This window comes from Mobula hypostoma, chromosome 20 (genome assembly GCF_963921235.1).
Source record: "Mobula hypostoma chromosome 20, sMobHyp1.1, whole genome shotgun sequence".
NCBI lineage: Eukaryota > Metazoa > Chordata > Chondrichthyes > Myliobatiformes > Myliobatidae > Mobula > Mobula hypostoma.
In genome coordinates, this window is record NC_086116.1 from 22769291 (window position 1) to 22792393 (window position 23103).

Below are 23103 nucleotides of genomic sequence, written 5' to 3' on the forward strand. Positions count from 1 at the left end.
TTATGAAAGATCTGCTTTTGTATAAAGTGATGGATCAAAAAGACAGAGTGTGCAAAAGAGTTAAATAATTCATCAGAAACTAAAGAGTAGTAAGTGAGAAGATGAACTCAGCGGCCACTTTATTAGACGCCACCTGTACCTAATAAAATGGTCAATGAGTTCATGTTTGTAGCCTTCTGCAGCTGTTACCCATCCACTTCAAAGTTCGAAGTGTTGTGCACTGGTTTTTTGAGTTACTGTTGCCTTCCGGTCAGCTGGTCCATTGTCCTCTGACCTCTCTCATTAACAAGGCATTTTCACCCACAGAAATGTTGCTCACTGGATATTTAATTGTTTTTCACACCATTCTCTGTATATTTTTTTGAGATTGTTGTGCATGGAAATCCGAGGAGATCAGTTTCTGATATACTTGAACCACCCATCTGGCACCAACAATCATTCCGCAGTTAAAGTCACTTAGATAACATTTATGCCCCATTATGATGTTTGGTCTGAACAACAACTGATCCTCTTGATCATGTTTGCATGCACTTATGCATTGAGTTGCCACCATATGATTGGATGATTTGATGTTTGCATTAATGAGCAGGTGTTCAGGCATAACTAATAAAGTGGCCACTTGGTGTAAAATCTGATATAAATATAAAACTAAAATATTAGATGTTACAAGTTCATTACGATATGATTATCCCAATGATGCTTCGACTATCTCAACTACAAACTTGTTAACATCTAAATGGGTAACAGATGATATGATTTTGCTAGCAAAGGTGGCTCTACTTGTAATTTTGCTACACCCTGATTTGTCAATACTCTGGCAATCATTTGACAGCAAGTATAACATTAAGATTAATTCTGAAATGATTAAATTTTATGAAGAGTATGGATCTTTGCCAAGGAAAGCATTCCAGAAGGGAATGGGAATTCTTCCAGTTAGATGACCGGTGGAGCAGGACTCTGTCCATATGCTTATGTCCAAACATAACATACTTTATGTAGGGTTAAAATATAATCAAAAATAAAAGACATTTACTTAAATGAAACCCAGCATACACAAAATGCATTTTAATTGCTAATAGCATTCAAACACATGCACATTCATACTTCAATTAACGTGTTCCCACTAACTAAAATACAATTACATTTTGAAATTAGTTCTGATTATTTTTATCATTGCAATGCTGGTTGAATTTACAAAGAAGCCATATTCCCTAAACCCGTCAAATACCTAAGATCAATTCAGATTTCATGTTTGAAGACATACAAACCCTAATTCCACTCTCAATTCTTATATTTGCCAAGGAGTTCAACAGAACGATTCTGTATAATTGCAGAACACATGGATGAATAGAATAATCAATCACTTCTATTTAAAGATGCGGATTACACTTGATGATTATGTACTCTGACAAAACCTATCCATGAACCAAATATCTACATTAGCGAAACCATATACCTTGCCCTCTTCATCTGTCCAATAACTATGCCTCCACTCATTCCATCTCTGATGATGTGTTTGCATAACTTCAGTTGCAAATTACATTTAGCCTGCCTATATGTGACTCTAGAATCCTTCAATAAATGCATTAACTGGCCTCCAGGTGGCTATTTTTCCTGAAAATTGCTTCAATTTTTTTATTAACAAAATATATTTTATTCAAAAATAAAATTATTTACAATAAACCATTCAATGACTTCCAATCCTTTACAGACGTTTTCACTACATTCTATACATTTCCACACTTTCAGCCACTCACGTGGCACTCTGTTGAATCATCTTTACACACCATTGTTGAGGGGTATACTCCCCGCCACCCTCCCTTTCCCTCTCCCGTGGGAGAAGAACCCTAAACTGTGGTCCTTCCCCACCAGGCCCTTGCAGTGGCTGCACCAAGTTTCAGTGCGTCCCTCAGCACGTACTCCTGCTGCTGAGAATGTGCCAGTTGGCAGCATTCTGGCACGGACATCTCCATGTGCTGGTAGACCATCCATCAAGTTTTGGGCCGACCAAAGAGCATCTTTCACCAAGTTGATGATCTGCCAGCAGCACCGGATGTTAGTCTCCGTGTGCGTCCCCGAGAATAGCCCATAGATCAGAGAGTCCTATGTTACACAGCTGCTGGGGATGAAACGTGACACTAGCCCGTCCATCCTGCACCACACCTTCTCCGCGAACCCACAGTGTGCAAAGAGGTGGGTTACTGACTCCTCCTCACTGCAGTGCTCCCGTGGGCATCAGGGTGTGCAGACGACGTCCCAGGCGTACAGGAGGGATCTGACTGGGAGGGACCCTCTCACCACCAGCCAGGCGAGGTCCTGGTGCCTACCGGTGAGGTCTGGCGATGAGGCATTTTGCCAGAAGAACGGGACAATCTGCTCAGGGAACCACCCCACTGTGTACATCAAGTCCTTCTCCTGCAGTGCCTGCAGGACATTACGTGCCAACCACTCACTGCCTGATGGCCCTGTGGTCAAAGGCGTTGACCTGGAAGAACTTTTCTACGAAGGACAGGTATGCTGGCAACGACCAGCTGACTGGGGCGTTGCGAGGGAGTAGGGCCACACCCATCCTTTGTAGCCAGGGTGACAGGTAGAACCTGGGCACATAGTGGTACTTGGTGCCCACATATCGGTGCCACACACAACTTGATGCAGCCACACACGAAGGCTTTATCTCTACCTGCAATGCACTTTCTCTGTACTCTAACACTTTCATACTGCACTCTGTTATGGCCTTATCTTGAACCACCTTACCATTGTCATGAATTGACAGGGAAAATCTAGCTGTGCATATGGGTGGTATGCAAGATCAGTTTTCTACTGCACATTGGTACATCTGACAATAATAAATCAAAATACCTTGACTAGCTTATGTCACAAGTCTAATTAGAAACTAAAATTTCAAGTGTCTAAAAATTTTACTCAAGAAAGCAAGGACATATTTTCAACAGCCGGCTTCATTGTGCATTACTAATAATAAGACCATAAGACAAAGGAGCAGAATTAGGGCATTTGGCCCATCATGGCTAGTTTGTTATCTCTCTCAACATCATTCTCCTGCCTTCTCCACATAACCTTTGACACCCTGACTATTTAAGAACCTATCAACCCCCATTTTAATTATACTCAATAACTTGGCCTATACAATCATCTGTGGCAATAAATTCCACAGAGTCACTACACTCTCGCTAAAGAAATTCCTCCTCACCTCTGTTCTAGATGGATGTCCCTCTATTCTGAGACTGCATTCTGGTCCTAGATTCACCTACTATAGGAAACATCCTCCCCATATCCACTCTGCCTAGGTCTTTCAATATTTGATAGGTTTTAATAAGAATTCCCTCCTTATTCTTCCAAACTCCAGGAGTGCAGGCCCAGATCCATCAAACGCTCTTCATATGTGAATCCTTTTATTCTCGGAATCATTCTTATTAACCTTCTATGGACCCTCTTCAATACCAGCACATCGTCACTTAGATAAGGAGCTCAAAGCTACTCACAATACTCCAAGTATGGTCTGAACAATGCCTTATAAATCCTCAGCATTACATTCTTGCTTTTACATTCTAGTCATCTTAAAATGAATGCTAACATTCCATTTGCTTTACTTACCACTGACTGAACCTGCAAGTTAACCTTTACAGAACCCTGCAAGAGGTCCCCCAACTCTCTTTGCACCTCTGACTTTTGAATTTTCTCCCTGTTTAGAAAATAGTCTATGCCTTTATTCCTTCTGCCATTTGCCAGTTCTTTGCCCATTCTCCCAATATGTCCATGTCCTTCTGTGGACTCCCTGCTTCCTCAACACTACCTACCCTTTCACCTATCTTCATATTTTCTGCAAACTTGGCCACAAAGTCATCAATTCTGTGATCCAAATCATTGACATATAACCTGAAAAGAAGTGGTCCCAACGCTGACCTCTGCAGAACATCACTAGTCACTGCAGCCAACCATAATAAGAGCTGTCTTTATTCCCACTCTTTGCCTCCTGCCAGTCAGCCATTCTTCAATCCAGGCTCCAAACACAGAATCTGGTGGAACTCGGCAGGCCAGGCAGCAAATAGCATCATGGTTAGAGATTTTGGAACGGGAATGGGAAGTGGAATTAAGATGGGTGGCCACTGTGAAATCCTGCTTTTTCCGTCCATGGCCTCCTCCATTGTCCTTATGAAGCCACACTTAGGTTGGAGGAACAACACCTTATATTCTATTTGGGTAGCCTCCAACCTGATGGCATGAACATTGATTTCTCAAACTTCCAGTAATGCCTCACCCCCACTCCTTCTCCATTTTCCCATCCCCTTTTCCCTCTCTCACCTTATCTCCTTGCCCGCCCAACATCTCCTTCTGGTGCTCCTCCCCCCTCTTTCTTTCTTCCACGGCCTCTGTCTCTCTCACCAATAAGCTTCCCAGCTCTTTACTTCATCCGTCCCCCTCCAAGTTTCACCTAACACCTTGTTTTTGTCTCTCCTCTCCCCCCACCTTTTAAATCTACTCCAGCTTTTTTCTCCAGTCCTGCCAAAGGGTTTCAGCCTGAAACATTGACTGTACTCTTTTCCTAGATGCTGCCAGGCTTGCTGAGTTCCTCCAGCATTTTGTGTGTATTGCTCAGGTTTCCAGCATCTGTAGATTTGCACTCATTTGTGATTCAATCCATCCTAGTATCTTTTCTGTAATACCATGAGATCTTATCTTTTTAAGTAGCCTCAAGTGTGGCATCTTATCAAAGGCCTTCTGAAAATCCAAGTAAACAACATCTACTTACTCTCCTCTGTCTATCCTGCTTGTTATTTCCTCAAAGACTTCCAAAAGATTTGTCAGGCAAAATTTCCCCATTACTACCTCTCTCACATTATTTTCCAGTGATCCAATATCCACTCTCACCTCTCTTTTACTCTTTTATATCTGAAAAAACTTTTGGTACCTTCTTTTATATTATTGGTTAGCTTACATTTGTATTTGATCTTTTCTCTTCTTGTGTTTTTTTAGTTGCTTTCTGTTGGTTTTTAAAAGCTTCCCAATCCTCTAACTTCCCACTATTTTTTGCTCTATTATATGCCCTCTCATTTGCTTTTATGTAGTCTTTGACTTCCCTTGTTAGTCACAGTTCCCCCATTCTCCCTTTAGAATATTTCTTCATCTTTGGGATCTATCTATCCTACACCTTCTGAATTGCTGCCAGAAACCCCAGTCATTATCGTTCTGCCATCACCTCTGCTAGTGTCTCAATCAATGATGGCCAGCTCCTCTCTTATGCCTCTGTAATTTTCCTTACTCCAATGTAATACTGATACATTTGACTTTAGCTTTTCCCTCAGAAACTGCAGGGCAAATTCTAACATATTATGATCACTGTCTCCTAAAGGTTCCTTTACCTTAGATCCTTAATCACATCTGGTTTAATACACAACACCTTCTCCAGAATTGCCTTTACCCTCGTGGGTTCAACTACAAGCCGCTCTAAAAAGAATCTCACAGGCATTCTACAGATTCCCTCTCTTGGGATCCTGCACCAACCTGCATCTACTTGCATATTGAAATCCCCAAAGCCTATATTAATATTTTCCTTTTTACATGCCTTTTCTGTCTCCTGTTGTAACTTGTATCCCACATCTTGGCCACTATTTGGAGGCCAGCATATAACTCCCATAAGGGCATCTTTACTCTCGCAGTTTCTTAACTCTGCCCATAAGGATTCTACATCTTCCAATCCTATGTCACCTCTTGCTATTTTCAACTTTTACCAACTGAGACACCCCACCCACTTTGCCTATCTGCCTGTCCTTTCAATACAATGTGTATCCTTAGATGTGAAGCTCCTAACTATGATCTTCTTGCAGGCACGATTCAATGATGCCTACGAAGTCATACCTGCCAATGTCTAATATTCCATGCACTGCTTGCATTCAAATATAACATCTTCAGTCCTGTATTTGTCACACTCTTGATTGTGCCCCCATGTTACATCTCAACTCATTCCACTGACTGCAAATTTGCTCAGTCTCACTACACACTGCATCTGCTGGTATACTAACTGCTCCCATTCTCAGCCCTACCACTCCAGATCCCTTCCCCCTGCCAAATTAGTTTAAATCCCCCCAACAGCTCTAGCTAACCTGCCCACAAGAATACTGGATCCTCCTCGGGTTCAGGTGTAACCCATCCCCTTCCTCAGAAGAGATCCCAATGATCCAGAAATTGGAAACCATGCCCCCTGCATCAGTTCCTCAGGGGCACCTACATTTGCCAAGTCTTCCTATTCTTACCCTCACTGGTGTGTGTCACAAGCAGCTATCCAGAGATTATTATCCTGGAGGTCCTGCCTTTCAGCCTTCTACCTACCTCCCTATATTCTCTTCTGGACCACCTCCCTTTCCCTACCAATGCATGCCATGACTTCCCGCTGCTCACCCTGCCTCTCTAGAACGCTATGGACCTGGCCTGAGACATCTCTGGCTCTGGGAGGCAACATACCATCCAGATATCTCTTTCACGTCCACAGAATCTCATGTCTGCTCCTTTGTAATGCTGGAACCAATGCCACTAACAACCCAAAAAACTTTCTGGGAGACTGTTTACATAGTGCACAGCAAGTGCAAATGTTGTAATCCAAATAATCCTGCTTCTTGAAATGGTGCACTGGATAGAACCTTGAATTACATGCAATAACATGAAGTTGCCACACTATTGTACGAAATAAACATTTGCGAGTAAATTAACTATTAGCTGTGTTATATGATGATTATTACTAAAACCTCTGGTTCCAAAATACAACTCTAAAAATGTGTTATCTCATTTAGTCAGAAGTTAATTTGTACTGAAGGTATGGAAAAAATAAGTATTTTGACCTTTCTTGGCTCTCAATGAATATCACTGTTTATCTCACAATCTACTCTTTTTTTCCCCCAAACTTGTACTTCCTGATTTTGATTTTGCATGTCTCTGTGTATTCTTCCACTTGACTTGTTAAAGAGCTGTGTCATCTTTTTTACTCATTTTCACTCATCACCGTTGTCCAGCACTATATAAGATCAATGTAAATCTTCGCTCAAAAAATATATGGGAAACTGACGGCAGGTGCTGCTACCTAATCAGACATGCAACATCAGATAAATATGGTAAATTATACCCCTTGAATTGATTCTAATATATTTTATTTTATTTCATTAATATTTACATCAAGGCATTGGAATCTCCCAAAAGCCTTGGATGGTCATGAGCCTTTTGATCTGAATTACGGAGCCATGTGCACTAGGTAGCATATACTTCATTCCTCTGGTTGCCTCAGTAAACCAGCCAAGTATTGAATGTTTTTGTAAAGGAAACATATACTCTTCAAGATTTTTACTAAGGATAATTTTAGATTCAGATGCTTAAAATGTTAGAACTGCAAGTGCTGCTTGAAAGAGCAAGAAAATTGTCATTTTTCTTATTAGCTACCTGTTTCTGTCGTGGTTTCCCATTTTTCGGTGTCCTTTGATTATTTTAAATACACATTTGTGAGAAGCAATTGTCCTGACAGTGGTGAAAGAATGAAGACGGAAACACAATGGCTTAAAGCAGGGGTTCCCATCCTGCGGTCCACATACCCCTCAGCATAAAAAATTTGGGAGCACCGAGTTTCGAGTGTCTTTTGACTTACAGTCTGTGAGTGTATTCAAACTGTACATGAAAGATGGGAGAGAGGCAATGGAGCAAGGACAAAGCCTACCAGATTATCAAGAAGGTAAGAGCACAGTTGATCACTGGAATGAGCAGTAGATGATGAAAATGGCTGGATTATGCTTGGCCTACGCTAAACATTGCATTCATCTCCTGCACATTCCCCATGCTGCACAGTCCTTTCACACAGTCCCACACAATCCCCTGTACTAGAGGTCTCCACTCCAGGACCTTCAATTAACAAGTTTGGTGACTGGGCCTCAGGCTGTAGAATCTGAGGCCCTGCCCTCTCTTGATTGAACCTAAGACTCTGTTAGTCACAGGTAAAATGTGCAAATACTTCACAGAACACTGGGGATCAGCAATGAACTTGAGTCGCTGAGATAACTGCACTGCCTACAGTGCACTGTGCTGACCCACAGCAGTTTAAATGGACATAAATAATTAAAATGTGAAAATAACTTCATTAAACTGCTATAAATTGATTAAAAGCATGGATTACTGTGAAATAATCAAACCATTAACCCGAGCTTTACCAATGAAGCACAGTGATTCCCATTCAAATGGTTGGCATTGCTGACTGTACAGTAGGCAGGGATGGCAAAAGGCTGATAGGTTGGATATAGATACCTTCCAGTTTCTCTCCTGAGTACCAACTGAAACTGCCAGTACACAGGGTACAAAGTCCAGGGGTAGAATGGAAGGTCAGAGTTGTAAAATTAGTCAACCCTTATCATGGGCACTAGCCTCTGTAGTATCCAAGACACCTTCAAGGAGCGGTGCCTCAAAAAGGTGGTGTCCATCATTAAGGCCCCCCATCATCCAGGACATGCCTATTCAGGAAGGAGGTACAGGAGCCTGAAGGCACACACTCAATAGTTCAGGAACAGCTTCTTTCCCTCTGGCATCTGATTTCTAAATGGACATTGAACCCATGAATGCTACCTCACTATTGTTTTATTTCTGTTTTTGCACTACTTATTTAATTAACTATTTGATATGCATAGATATACTTGCTGAAATTCACGGTTCTTTTTCTATATTTTCATGTATTGCATAGTACTGCTGCCACAAAGTTAACAAGTTTCATGACATATGCTGGTGATTGTCAACCTGAAACATGATTCTGAGGCATCTGAATTGCAGTGCACAGATACTCAAGTTCAAGGCCATCAGAGAGTGGGCGACCCCTTATCCATATAAAACAAAGAACAACACAGCATAGGAGTAAGGTCTTTAGTCCACCGTGTCTGCACCAACCATGATGCCAATTTAAACTAATCCCATCTGCCTACACGTGGTCTATATCCATTCATTCATTACCTGCATGTTCATGTTCCTATTTAAATGCTGCTCTTTGAGCTTGTAATGTGGCTCAGTGCAATGGAAAGTGGCAACTCCAGAAACGTCTCTGGAATGAAACAGAGCACTTCCACACAGTTACTGAGTTCACTCACATCACTGCCAGAACACAGGCTACCTTACATAAGGAGAAAGTTACATTGATGTGAGCATGACGAACAGTTCCAGTGGTAACAAACCGTAATAGGATCCAATGGGAGAAGTGAGCAACAGGGATTTCCATTGCTGGGTTGAAAATGACTATCCCTGACATCAATGTATCTTTTGATCATCTGACATCAATGAACCCTAGTAAAACTAAAGCCAGTGAAAGAATTCTCCACTGTATGAAGCCGTATCTAGCACAAAGAACATGGCAGCTAGAGATCTAGACCTAAAAACTTTTTGATGCCTGAAAAAACACATCAGTCCTGAAGAAGGGTCTTGACCTGAAATGTTGATTGTTTTTTACAATAAATGCTGCCTGACTTGCTGAGTTCTTCCAGCATTTTGTGTGTGTTGCTCTGGATATCCAGCATCTTCAGAATCTCTTGTGTTTATTACATCATTGAATCCCCTCACTAAAACACACACAATTTGGATGGACCAGGGCATATTCTGCAACAGGTGACTCCCATTCAGGATCCTCAAAGCCGTTCCACTGTTGGCAATGCACGAGTTAGGAATATGATAGAATACTCTCACTTTGATGAGTAGGACTCAGGCAACTCACAAAGTAGATGTGTTCCTCAAACACCTCCCCATGAGACTGGCACCCAAAACCCCACTGTGCAATCAGACTTCCTGGTGCTGGGCCTTTTTTCTGTGCCTGTCGATAGCATCCTGATCTCTAACAAACAGCTATTATTTTCTAGCTAATTCAGATGGAGATTTAACTAGCAGGATGCAAATGACACCCAGGAGATACAAGCTTCACCTTTGTATAACAATCCCATTTAAAATTCCTCTTGTGACTCCATTATCTGCATTTTTTTTGCTGTAACTTCATTTTTCTTTGTTTTACTATTTAATCATAATTAACTTTCAACTTCTGCCTTTTCCCTTGTGGCTGATCTATCCACTTCCCTTATTATACCTTGTTCAACTCAGTGACAGGTACATATTAAATCCTGTCTGCTGTGATATTGTCAATCTTGCCCCAGTTTGATTATACATATGAGATGTCCCTTTTCTCCTTAAGTTTACAGGAACATACATTATAAATTATCAATAGTTTATCACTACCTAACATTCTTAATAATCTACACTTCTTTCCCTGTAAAAATAATTTAAAGGACCTGTTCATAATGTTAATGTTAAGAAACAGCTTCCAGCTGCGTGGCAACCAATTAAAAAGTTATACCATTAAATTCATGTTTTTTGACTTGGCTAATTAATTTAGAACTGCGTTGAATATATTGTTTAGTATAATGAAGCAAGATGTGGAAAATATAAAACATGGAAAACAGAATGGAATACTGAAAGGCCTAGAGGATGTTTCCTATAGTGGGAGAGTCTAGAACCAGAGGGTAAAGCCTCAGACAGAGAGAGACAGAGATGGGCAAGAATTTCTTTAGCCAGAGAATGTTCAATCTGTGGAATTCATTACCACAGATGGCTATAGAGGCCAAGTCATTGGGTATATCTAAAGTGGAGGTTGGTAGGTTCTTGATTTGTAAGGGCATCAAATGTCAATGGGGTTGAGAGGGTTAATAAATCAACCATGATGGAATGATGGAGCAGACTCAATGAGCTGAATGGCCTAATCCTGCTCCAATGAATCCTATGTCTTATGGTCTAACATTTGACTTACTCAAAAATGTGGAAAATCCCCAAATTTTGCTTGGAAGCAGTCGAAATTTAAATTAGCCAAGTACCACACTTTCAACTTCTAATAATCAGTGTTATCAAATCTGCCAGATCCATTTTCGAACCTGGCGCTGCTATTTAATCTTGTTAAAATGGCTACCACTTTAACTTTCGAAAATACCTGCCTGCTATATAACCTGCTAAAGTTTAGGTTGCAAGCTCATAAAAACTTGAAGTTTAAACCTTTTAACCTACTGAGCATTTAAGTAATAAAGCTTAATACAAGTGTACAAAAACATGGTTTAATAACAATGATATCTTAGAGGGAAAATATGGAATCCAGGCTTTCAAACTCTTTTTTTCTAAGTGGTTGAGCATAACTTTTGTTTTCATGAACAGATATGTTATTTTCTGCAGGATAAGGTAATTTATAAGAACCTCAGCTCAGAGCTAACCTGGCCTGTCATGTAGAAACAAACTATCATACACCACAAACCAAGCTACTGGATGAACTACACATTCTAGCAAGACATGATAATAGTTTACCTTTAACTTAAATATTGTCAGGAAGGCTTCCTCATCACAATATTGAATAAGCCAGAAGAGTCATGGTAAACCACATAAGGAACCTTGGTCACAACCAATCAGTTTGTTTGGTTGGAACCAATAAATTATTCACAGGATCTGTGCTGTAAGGTCAAACTCATTACAAATTTTCTGCTCACAGGGACCAAAGTCTATCAGGAATAATCAATCCATAAAACAGAAAACAAAATTAACCAACACATGTCCAGCTCTGTGCAAGAGATCTGTTCTTAAAATAAAACTACTTTGTGCCTATTTCACCTTGTAATCTATTACCTCAATTCCTATGAATGTTTAATTAAGTGTCATAGATTGTCTCTTTACTCCATTAACATTCAGCTAATATTCATCTACACAGGTTATAAGGTTAAAATCTAACACAACCAAGCTTAGCCTTGACTCAATCTGGAGTTGGATGCTAATGAGAAAAGGAGTCCATAACTTGCTCTACCTCCTCTCTGTGTCAAACTCATTATTATTGCTGATGAGGCCAAATACTGCTGTATCGTTAGCAAATTTAATGACATGGTTAGAAGTGGATCTCACAGTACAGTTGTTTGCCAGCAGTGGGCTGAGCCCTGGGGGTTGGGTGGGGGGGGCATGGTCAGGTGGCCACCAGTGCTCAGTGTGATGGAGCTACAGATCCTGCTGCCAACATGGACTGTCTGAGATATATCTGTCCAGAAGTCCAAGATCCAGATACAGAGGACAGTTTACCCATGTTTCCGAGGAAAGATCATTTTGCTCGGTGAACTGAAGTCAATAAACAGCTTCCTGATGCAGGACAACAGGAATCCTGCAGATGCTGGAAATTCAAGCAACACACATCAAAGTTGCTGGTGAACGCAGCAGGCCAGGCAGCATCTCTAGGAAGAGGTACAGTCGACGTTTCAGGCCGGGACCCTTCGTCAGGACTAACTGAAGGAAGAGCTTCAGTTAGTCCTGACGAAGGGTCTCGGCCTGAAACGTCGACTGCACCTCTTCCTAGAGATGCTGCCTGGCCTGCTGCGTTCACCAGCAACTTTGATGTGTGTTCCTGATGCAGGAGACATCATTCTTCAGGTAGGACATATATTCAATTTTCTGATTTATAAAAGCCAATGTGCCAAAAACTCTCTTTATGATCCTATCTGCCTGTGACCTACATTTTGGTGATGTGTTTTTGGGCCAATTGTGATGTGGTGCTTTGCTGAGGTTCTGAGTGAAGTCTGCAGCCTGGAGGCCAAGAAGCTTAGAGAAGGGGTGCAGCGAATGATTGATTTCATTTCTCGCTGATCTCACTGATTAAAGCATCGAGGAAGACTGAAATCGAGGGCAAGAGCGGAAGGCAAACGGGTATGCAGTACCATCTACCTGCGAGTGACCGGCCTCTCTATCGCTTTCATCCGTTGCTCCTGAAGGAAGGTGTCTGCATTTGAATGGTCTCTCTCTCCCTCTTGCTCGATGCTGCCAGAGGATGGTGCTGGAGTCCTGGGTCTTGGGCAAGGTTTAATTGAGGTGGTTTGTGGACTGCACTCTATAGTTCACATTATGATCGCCCCATTTTTGGTGTTACTTTGTGCCATTTTGCTTAGCACGGACAGGCTCTGCGGCCTAAAGGTAACAAACCACACAACAGTAGATTGAACTGAAAAGAGCTGAACTGAATATCCCTGGACTGTTTCATGTTTTGTATGGTTTTGGTGTTTCATATTCTGTGTTTTTTGTTTTGTTTTTTTTTCTTGCTGCTTGCACGATTTGTTCCTTTTTTAAAAATGCATTGGGGGTCAGATGCTTCTCTTTGAACAGGTTCCATGCTTTTCTTCTTTGTCTGTATGTGGGAATACGAATCTCAAAGTTGTATACTGCATACATATTTTGATAATAAACATACTTTGACCTTGAATCTTTGAATCTATCTACATGTGATACTACTTTCAAGGAATCATGAATCTGCATTCCCAGAGTTAAAGGTAACATCTAAGTGGTCGTAATCCAGTGAACTCCTTACAGACAAAAAAAGTGTCCATGACTCCACCCATTATTTGTCTCTCAACTCTATCAAAAATAAAGATTTTGTTTAATTACTGCCCCGATTGGCTCATACGTTTTTCAACACCACAGCAGTGACTGCACTTTAACATTGCCTTTGTGACATCTTAAAGCTATGATAGATGATATATAGACATAAGCTTGTCCTTAACACAGAATTTACAACACAGTTTTTTGCTAATGTTTACATTGTACAATAAGCTCCCAGACTTCTTCATACAGAGCTAGAACATTAAACCTCATCTATTTTTCCATCTTCCCTAAAGTGGCCAAAACTAGTGATAAAGTTTAAGGGAATGGGGGATTCTCAAGATTCCTGTAAACAATGGATTCGGTACTGACTCTGTCTGTGACTGCCGTGTGTTTGAATAATGTCTCACAGCTGCTTTCTTTGGAGCAAGATAAGGGTAAAGTTCACCCAGATCTACATAAGATGTCTCTGGGCTTTTCACACCTTTTGATTTTGACAAAAAGCAGTACCTGATGGAAATTAGACAGATCATTCCTTTCTTAATTAAAGCACAAATTTGACAGTGGTTCTTATCTTTGTCATTAAGTTGTGGCTCCAGCAAACCAGGTAGGACATTCTTTTCTTTAATTAATGTGGCTGGAGTGTTTAACAAATTGATTGTACTTTTGTATCAATAGTCCATTCACTTGGCCAGAATAGTTATCAACCTGATTGTTCTCTGTTTCAATAGTCCATTTACTTGACCGGAATAGTTATCGAACTGATTGTTCTCTGTATCAATAGTCCATTGACTTGGCCGGAATGGTTATCAAACTGATTGTTCTTTTGTATCGGTGGCCTTATAACTTCTGACAATTCTGACATCATGCAGTGAACTTGTAGAACCGCCGGGGAGATGAGAAAGGGTCTCTCCCCGATGTTGGGTCCAAGTTCACTCGCCGACTGAGCTCGAAGAAATAAACGGGTGAAAAGATAAGTAACGATCTTTTTGTGCTGTCGTTATTTGATTCAGCAAAGTTACGTTTACACTAGTTCTTCCTTCTTGTAACTTAACTCCACATCCTAACCACTCAATGGATGAATATTTTTTCTCCTACGTCCCCCAGTGAATTTACTGAAGTCCTGTGGGATTTTTTGTTCTGTCACCATCTAGGGATGACCACGAAATCCATGCTCTCTTCAATACTCGCCTGATTTATAGTGCTCTTCCTTCATCTTTTCTAGGGTCAACATCATACAACCATTAGAGTGACAATTCTAAAAGTGAACAAATGGATTGGCAATGAAACTCAGTTTACTCTTCAAGTTCATTAGTCACCTGGTGAAAGTGGAGATCTTTCTAAATCCTGTAGATCCTCACAACTGAATGGTTTCCTACACAACTCTTTTATATCAACTTCTAAGTTATATATACAAACTGACTATTTTCTGCATTAATTTCACCTTGTTTTGAATTTAATAGTCTATCATTTTATCATCTATAATCTACACTTGCAGCTTCCCCCAGCAGACCTACAGATTGTGTTGATTGTTAATAAAATAAATTTCACTGTATGGGACACATGACGCTCACAGTAAACACAAGCATGGACTCCCAGGAAAACAAAACTGTGGACACGTACCACTCATTTAACCTATCCATTCCTAAGCTAACCCTGTCATGATCATTACACCCACCATTAACTCAATCCCAATCTGAAACTGACCCAATTATTTTAATGTTCTGTTTTCTGTTAGTTAACCACCTCTCTATCAGTGCCAATAAATTACCCTCAAACGCACTTCCTCACAGTTTGTGGAATAACCTTTTATGTGGCATTTATCATGTGCATTTTGGAAATCCATCTACTGAACACTTAATAGATAATTCTTTCCATTACTGTCCAAAAGTTATACATTGCCCAAGGTGCTGTTAGCCTTTCAGCTAACATTTACTCTTCAAATTCACCATCACATCATCACTGATCAGAAATCCATTGTTAAATGCACTGTAAAAATAAAATACTTACAACTGTTGTAACAGATGGAAGTCTTCACAAGTAAGTTACAAAATAGGAAGGAAATCATTGTTCTTATTTAGTAAATTATTCCAAATGGGTGACACGGTAGTGTAGCAATTAGAATAACGCTATTACAGAGTCAGAAACTGGGGTACACTTCATGCCACTGTCTGTAGGAGTTCGGGCATTCTCCCCATGACCGTGTGGGTTTCCTCCCACATTCCAAAGATATATGGGTTAGTAGATTAATTGAGTGTAACGGAGTGGTGCAGGCACATTGGGCCGGATGGGCCTGTAACCGTGCTGTATCACTAAATAAATAAATATTCCATTATATCTTTCCTGTGGGCATTCTTTTCAGATTGCAGGAAAAAAAAGTAATATTATACTTGTGGAAAGTTTTCATTCATCTCTACCATCCCACTACTTAATAAATTGGTACGGTTACTCTTGCTGACTCACCGTTTCCATGAAGCCTCGTTTAAACAAGATGTGGCGAATTTATGGAAAACAATGTATTTATATATATTTAGAAATACTTAACTCAGGTCATTCACTATGTAAGATCTATAATAAACTATATTTAAAAGAAAAAAAATCTGCCTTAAAGTATGATTGCTTCTGTGAAGAATTTTCAAAGACCTATTTCTGCACCAAAAATATTTCTAAAATATTGCAATTGAAGTTTATCACCACAATTATGGACAATATATTTCAAAATGAAATTTCAGCTAAAATTAGTATTCCACAGGAAAGGTTCAATCAATCTGTAACTGTACATTCAAGCATGTATTTGCCCAATGGCTGTCAATGCTGCTCTGTTTCCAGCCACAAGGAGGTGTACAAAGCAGGTTACAGCGTTTTGCATGCTAATTAGAAAAAAATATGCAAGATGTCATTACATCACACTTCACTCACAAATATGTTTATTAGGAGCCTTCCAACTGAAAAAGCTGAAAAATCTGAGAGCAAATTTATTTAAATCCTTGTTTGCACTGACTTGCACATATAATTTACAGGGCAAGAAAGCAAATGGTGTATGGGTTTATGAGCAGTAGACTGGGGAAGGCACTGACAAATATTTTAATATTCTTCTCTTTGATCACTTTTCAGTTTCTGCAATTCAGGAACTCCCCAAATTTGCTCTCAGATTGAATGCCATCATACACATAAAGTAACTGGAGGCCACAAGTTTAGGATAAGAGATAAGAGATTTAGAAGGAAGCTGAGAATAATTTTTCACCTGGATGGTAGCTGGAGTAACTAATATCAAATTCAATGTGGGGAGTGCCCCAATTACTATATAGGAGAGATGCGGAGAAAACTATCCACGAGACTACATGAACTTCAGCTAGCCGTAAAAAGACACACTCCTCGGTCACTCATCTCACTACATGAAGACCAAGAAGGACACAAGTTCTTCTGGGAAACTACAAAAGTCCTGGCAGAAGCACAAAATAAGAAATCAAGAGACTGCTTAGAAGCTTGGTTCTCAAGGGAAGACTCTTTTAACAAGCATATTGAACTGGACGCAATTTACGAACCTATGCGTCTGCGGGATCTGGACCAAGAGGTGAACCGTGGACACCTGAAGGACCAACGCTACCAATAACCAGGGATATGGGTCAACGGAGATCACTCAACTATCCAGTTGGCTGGGGCCCAGTGGAGACTAGTGGCCAGCACGATAGCCAACAAATCAAAATAACGAGTCAGATCAACATAAACACAAGCAGTCTGCAGAAACAACACTCAATTGCACACTGATGATGTCACCTCAACTGGTAACAAAACGTTTGTGACCTAATCTCCAGGCTTAGTGAACAACCCTAAAGCTACCAACCTTCTCTTTCATTTCATCCAATACAATGCCTGAGTCAGTGGGAGAGGCAGGTACTCTCACAACATTTAAGAAGCATTTAGATGAACATTTGGAACACCAAGGCAAAGGTGGTCTTCACATGCACAGTGCCAATAAATGGGATTCATATATTTGAGTACTAGAAGGTCAGCATGTTATGGTGGGCAGAAGAGCTGTTTCTGTATTATATCACTCCAAAACTGTGTCACTGATTCAACAGTTTCTAAAATACATCCCTCAATAATTCATTACAATTCTCAACTTAGCTGACAGAACCTGTGTTCATTCATCTCATTTTTGTTATTGATGGGTTAGATTGACATACTTGTCCATATTAAAACACTTCAAATAATCAAATATTCTGGTTGAAATGTTTCCAAGGATGTGATAAAATGCATTACAAATTTCACTAGTGCTTTATTAATTCAAATCTCTATCAGAATCAGGTTCGTCATCACTGACATATGCATGACGTTTTTTTTTATTTTGTGGCAACAGTACAGTGCAAGACATTAAAGAAATCTTTTTGACCCTTCATATGGTTATTAATAAATTCTCCACACATTCAGCAAAAGGGACCCTGGTCAAGGAAGTACCAAAAAATCAAATTTAAATGTAACTGTTCAGAGAATTTATAACATTGAATAATTCAGAATACCTAATTCCTTCAAGACATCAATTTTTGTCTGTTACTAAACGAGGCTTGTTTTTTTATTGAAATACATTTCTTCAGTTAATTAACTAAGCTGTCAGTAACATGCTGGGATCTTCTTTCTGGGGATGATTACCTGCTCAAGCAAATTATTGCTCACTCCTGGGACACTTAGTATAACTTACAACATGCTTCTACATACAAGCACATCAGCACAACTCCCAGCTCTACTCCTTACTCAGAATTATGAAGCTACTATAAAACAAATGGTACAGCTTGCAAGAGAAAATTGTACCTGGGAGTGATTACAAAACAATTATTTGGTCAACTGGTTTGAGCAACATTACCAACGATAACTGTGGAATTTTTACCCAAATCTGATACTTTATTGAAAAGACAATGGGGAGGCTTGCTCATTTATTAAAGTTGTAATTAACAGACTTCTATCATGCAGCTTGGAACTGGTTTTGCTTTATTCAATGTTTGATATGTTAAATGTCTATAATGCGGATCCTTCAATAACTTCACATTTGTCAATCAGTCTGAATTACAGGAAAGTATGGCCAATACAGAAATTTTGATAAATAATTGGTTTGTGTTAATCATCTTATCAACTGCAATGATTCCAATAAAGTGGAAAAAGCAGTAACAGAAAATTACTTTGAAAATATTTTTGGCATTTCTCTATATATAACCACAGATGACAACAGTTACCTGAACATTAAATGTAAAACCAAGCACAGATAATGGCTGCACTGCATAACTATTAATAAGAATACTCCACTGCACTGTTGACCTCAGTTACATTGATTTCTCTAGTCACACCTATTAATTTGAAGATTTCAATATTATCAAGACTATCCTGACCTATAGTCACAAGAGCTTTCATCATTTAAACTTTCTTCCAAGTACTTATGCCTTGCATAATTGTACATATATAAGAAATTAAACCATTGACTACTTAGAAAATGGACTGAATAGACTAATTACTAAAATCTTTTCCTGGGAAACATTACAGTCAAAGCATGAGAAGTAATGTCAGCTCTTTGATGATGATGATCCACCGAAATGAATTCCCACACTATGTAATATTTTACAAATTAACTCAGTCCACAAGCTAAGGTTTAATTTTTCAATATGTAGCCTTCACCTGACATACCAATTGAACTAGTTAGCCTGATGCTTTAATACAGCATCTTCAACCTCATCTCTCAACTAAACTGAATTCAGCTCAACATTGCTTAGGCAAATCAAAATCTATTTCAAATGAGGCAATAGGACCCCTCAAAGTTTTGTCTACAATCAGCTAAATGTTCCACAGTTCCATTTTCTGTTAGCAGTCGTAACAGAGTTACATCATCAAAGTTCAAAGTAAATTTATTATCAAAGTACATATATGTCACACTATATAACCCTGAGATTCATTTTCTTAAGGCATACACAGTAAACATAAGAAACAATAAAATGAATGAAAGACCACAGGCAACATGAAAAACAATCAGTGTGCAAAAGAGAACAAATGGTGCAAATACAAATAATAATAATAATAATAATAATAATAAATAAGCAATAAATATCAAGATGAAGAGTCCTTGAAAGTGAATCCATAGGTTGGGGAAACAGTTCAGTGATGGGGTGAGTGGTTATTCCCTCTGGTTCAAGAGCCTGATGGTTGAAGGGGACTAACTGTTCCTGAAGTTGGTAGTGTAGGTCTTGGGGTTCCTGTACCTTCTTCCTGATGACAGCAACGAGAAGAGAGCATGATCTGGAAGGTGGATATCCCTGATGATGAATGCCGTTTTCCTGCAACAGTGCTAGATGTGCTTAATGTTGTGAATAGCTTTATCTATAATAGACTGGGCCATATCCATTACTTCTTGTAGGATATTGAGTTCAAGGGCATTGGTGTTTCCAAACCAGGCTGTAATGCAGCCAGTCAGTATACTCTCCACCACACATCTACAGAAGTTTATCAAGATTTTATATAACATGCTGAATTTTCACAAACCTCTAAGAAATTAGAGGAGCTGCCATGTTTCCTACATAATTTTATTTATGTACAAGACCCAGGACAGATCCTCTGAAATGATAAAACTGATAAGTTTAAAGTTGCTGACCCTCTCCACCTCTGATTCCCCAAATGAGGACCTCTGGTTTCCGCTTCCTGAAGTCAATAATCAGCTCCGTGATCTTGCTGACACTGAGTAAGAGGTTGTTGTTGTGCACCATTCAGCCAGATTTTCAATCTCCCTCCTATATGCTAATTCATCACCACCACTGATTTGGCCATTGAGTCAGCAAACTTAAATACGAACTGTGGACTGAACGAAGTATCTCAGCTATGGGATGACCACAGAAAAATCATTACATTCTTATTCAACTGAATTTTTAGGATACCCTGAACCAAACATAATCTATTTTTATGCTACAGTTACAATTCAACCAGCTTTGAAACTATGCTCAAAGCAGAAGTGATTTAGGTGGAGAAGTACCATCAGTATAAAAGGTCCACATAACCCATGAACATGAAGATATTGCAAGCATTAATATACAAATACTTAAAATCCTCACACATTATTATCATTATTCATCATTACTTTATTATTTGCAGCACGGTCCTTTATTTGAAATGATATACTGTTTCTATTAAACCTGATGAAAGCTAACTGAATATTAATCCGATATTGCTCACATGAATTTTCAACCTGGTGTCTGTTGGACTGGAGTAACAGATGATATAAATTGAAATATTTTCTAGAGGACGAAAAAAAAATATTCTCTGCAAAACACTTTTGTTGTTGGTTTCACTCTTAATCTAATTTCCTGTACCTTCCTTGCCTCAGCGCTAGCATTCGCACATGCCATGCTACACGGGTAGCTCTCAAAGTAAAAAAGCTTTCTGCAAACAGACACTTAAAACTCAAAGAAGTAAGCTTTAAATCTGGAAACGAGTCAGTTTAGTAGGCTTTGAGAAAAAATAATCCCATATAGAATTAATCGTTACTTGGAGAAGAATGGACTTATAAGTGAAAAATGAAACTGTTAGAAGTAACCTATATTTTATTCACAGTTTTCACTTTGTAGATTAGGAATATGTAGCTTTTGTTTTGTATGCAAACTTTCAAAAAATATCTGATGAACTTATGAACAAATTTAGAACCAATGTGGAGATCAAATTGGCCAAGGGAGTGAAAAAGGAAAAATAATGAATGGTTGCTTTTCAAACTGGAAAAGGTATTTAGATCATTGTTGGGATTATTCTTTTTGTATTGCATATTAATGCACAAAAGGGCATGACTTCACTGTTTACATGTGACAAAAATTTCACCAATTGAATAAATAACAGATAGGTATTTATATATGGGGCAATATGGTAGATCAGTGGTTAGTGCAATCTTTTACAGTGCCAGCAGGAAGATTGGGGTTCCACTCCCACTGCTGTCTGAAAGGAATATGTACATCCTCCCTGTGATGCCATAGGCTTCCTCCAGGTGCTCCAGTTTCCTCCCACATTCCAAAGACGTACAGGTTGGGGTTAGCATGTTGTGGGGATGCTGTGTTGGTGTCAGAAGCCTGGTGAAACTTGTGATGCATTTCACTGTATGTTTTGCTGTGACAGAAGGACAGTACATATTTAAGGTTTTTGGCATGATTAGAGAGGGCATATTGCAAAGAACACAATTAATGTTCGAAATGGACATTATAACAGATTCATAACCATGTTCCAAAACAGATAAACAGATAAATTATGAGAAGTAAAACATATTCGTGGCTATTGGAAAAGGAGATGAGAGTGAAGTTGTTTGGGTAATTCTACAAAGAACCAATATGTCACCAAGGCCCAAATCACCTTATATTCTATAAAATCGTATAGCACTATGAAGAAAAGCTACATCTCTGCATAATTTTTCCTTGGAAAAGACCATAAACAAATGCTCAAACTTCTTAGGATATAGAGTTGGACAGTACTGCACAGGTGTCTATGATTGAAAAGATAAACTATGGATGGGTAGTCCGAATTCTGAATAAGTAAAAGTAAACTTATATATATTTTTGTCACAAGTAAAAGAGACCATTTAAACAAGATGATTGTACTGAAAAAAAAAATGCAAGGCCAAAGCCAACAGGTCAGATAGCTGGAGATGACTGTGATGAATCAGAAATACCAATTAGACTGGCAGGAGGAACAGCTGGCAGATTGGCATGGGTTGTGCAGACTTCAGTAAATGAGCAATCAAGAGAAAAGAACAGGGAAAGACAGGACTCACAATCTTTTATTTTCTCCTCAAAATTATGCATTAGAGGTGGCAAGAGACAATCTTACGTAAGTGGAAATAATTGTAAATGCATCTCACAGACAAGAATATGGGTTTATTACAAACACCTTTAGTAGCTTGGTGTTTGGAAACCGGAAACTCAAATGGAAAGCTGTCATCACTTGTAGAGATTATACGTATTCAATCCCTTCCATGCTCTTCATTACCATCAACAAGAATATGCTTGCAGGTACCCATTCTGGCTGCTATTTCAAGTTAATTATATTGATTCCAAATTCAAACAACTCCTCAATAGTATGTCCTGCTGTAAAACCACCAGGTTTTATAGTAGTTATAATAATAATAATATGTTATAATAGTTAGATTAAAACAAAACTTAACAGTTTAGCAAATAAAAATAAGTCTTGAATGGAAACATTACTTTCTTAGTATGATTCATTAATGATCCATTTATAAAATCGGCAACTTTAATGTGCACTAATTAAGATATATTACCTGTTTATCTGATTATTTCAATAATGTCAACCCATCTATTGGCAAGTCGAATTACAGCCTAATAGGCACCATTTACATTTTAAGTGTTCACTTACCATGTAAACTGAATGAATGCTTTAACTAAAGTATTTTTTTGTCAAATAAAATATGCTCCGATTAATATGTGGGATTGTTACACTGGTATAACTTGTGCAATCTTATGTTATGCCTAAACAGTAATCTAAAGTGAAATTCAAAGGAAAACAAAAGAATGTAGGATTAGATGGAGGTCGTGCAGCATAATAACCTTTGTAAATATTTTGCAATACTATTCAAAGGTAAAGTGATGAGTTTTATTTGTCAAATGTACATCGAAACATACAGTGAAATGCATTGTTTGCATCAATGACCAACATAATCGGAATATACGCTGGGGG

The 23103-nt window shown here is 39.0% G+C and overlaps 1 protein-coding gene across 14 annotated transcripts in view; it reads right to left on the bottom strand.

Annotated features, from left to right (window-relative positions):
* Nucleotides 1-23103, bottom strand: part of anks1b (ankyrin repeat and sterile alpha motif domain containing 1B) — an 870400-nt gene that overhangs the window by 416452 nt on the left and 430845 nt on the right. The window contains exon 1 of one of the 14 annotated variants that reach the window (XM_063072525.1): nt 11362-11436. The exons of the other annotated variants lie outside the window; for them this stretch is intronic. The gene's annotated coding sequence lies outside the window, so the exon portion shown is untranslated. Of the gene's footprint in view, nt 1-11361; nt 11437-23103 lie in introns of those variants that run through there. 14 annotated transcript variants of the gene reach the window in all.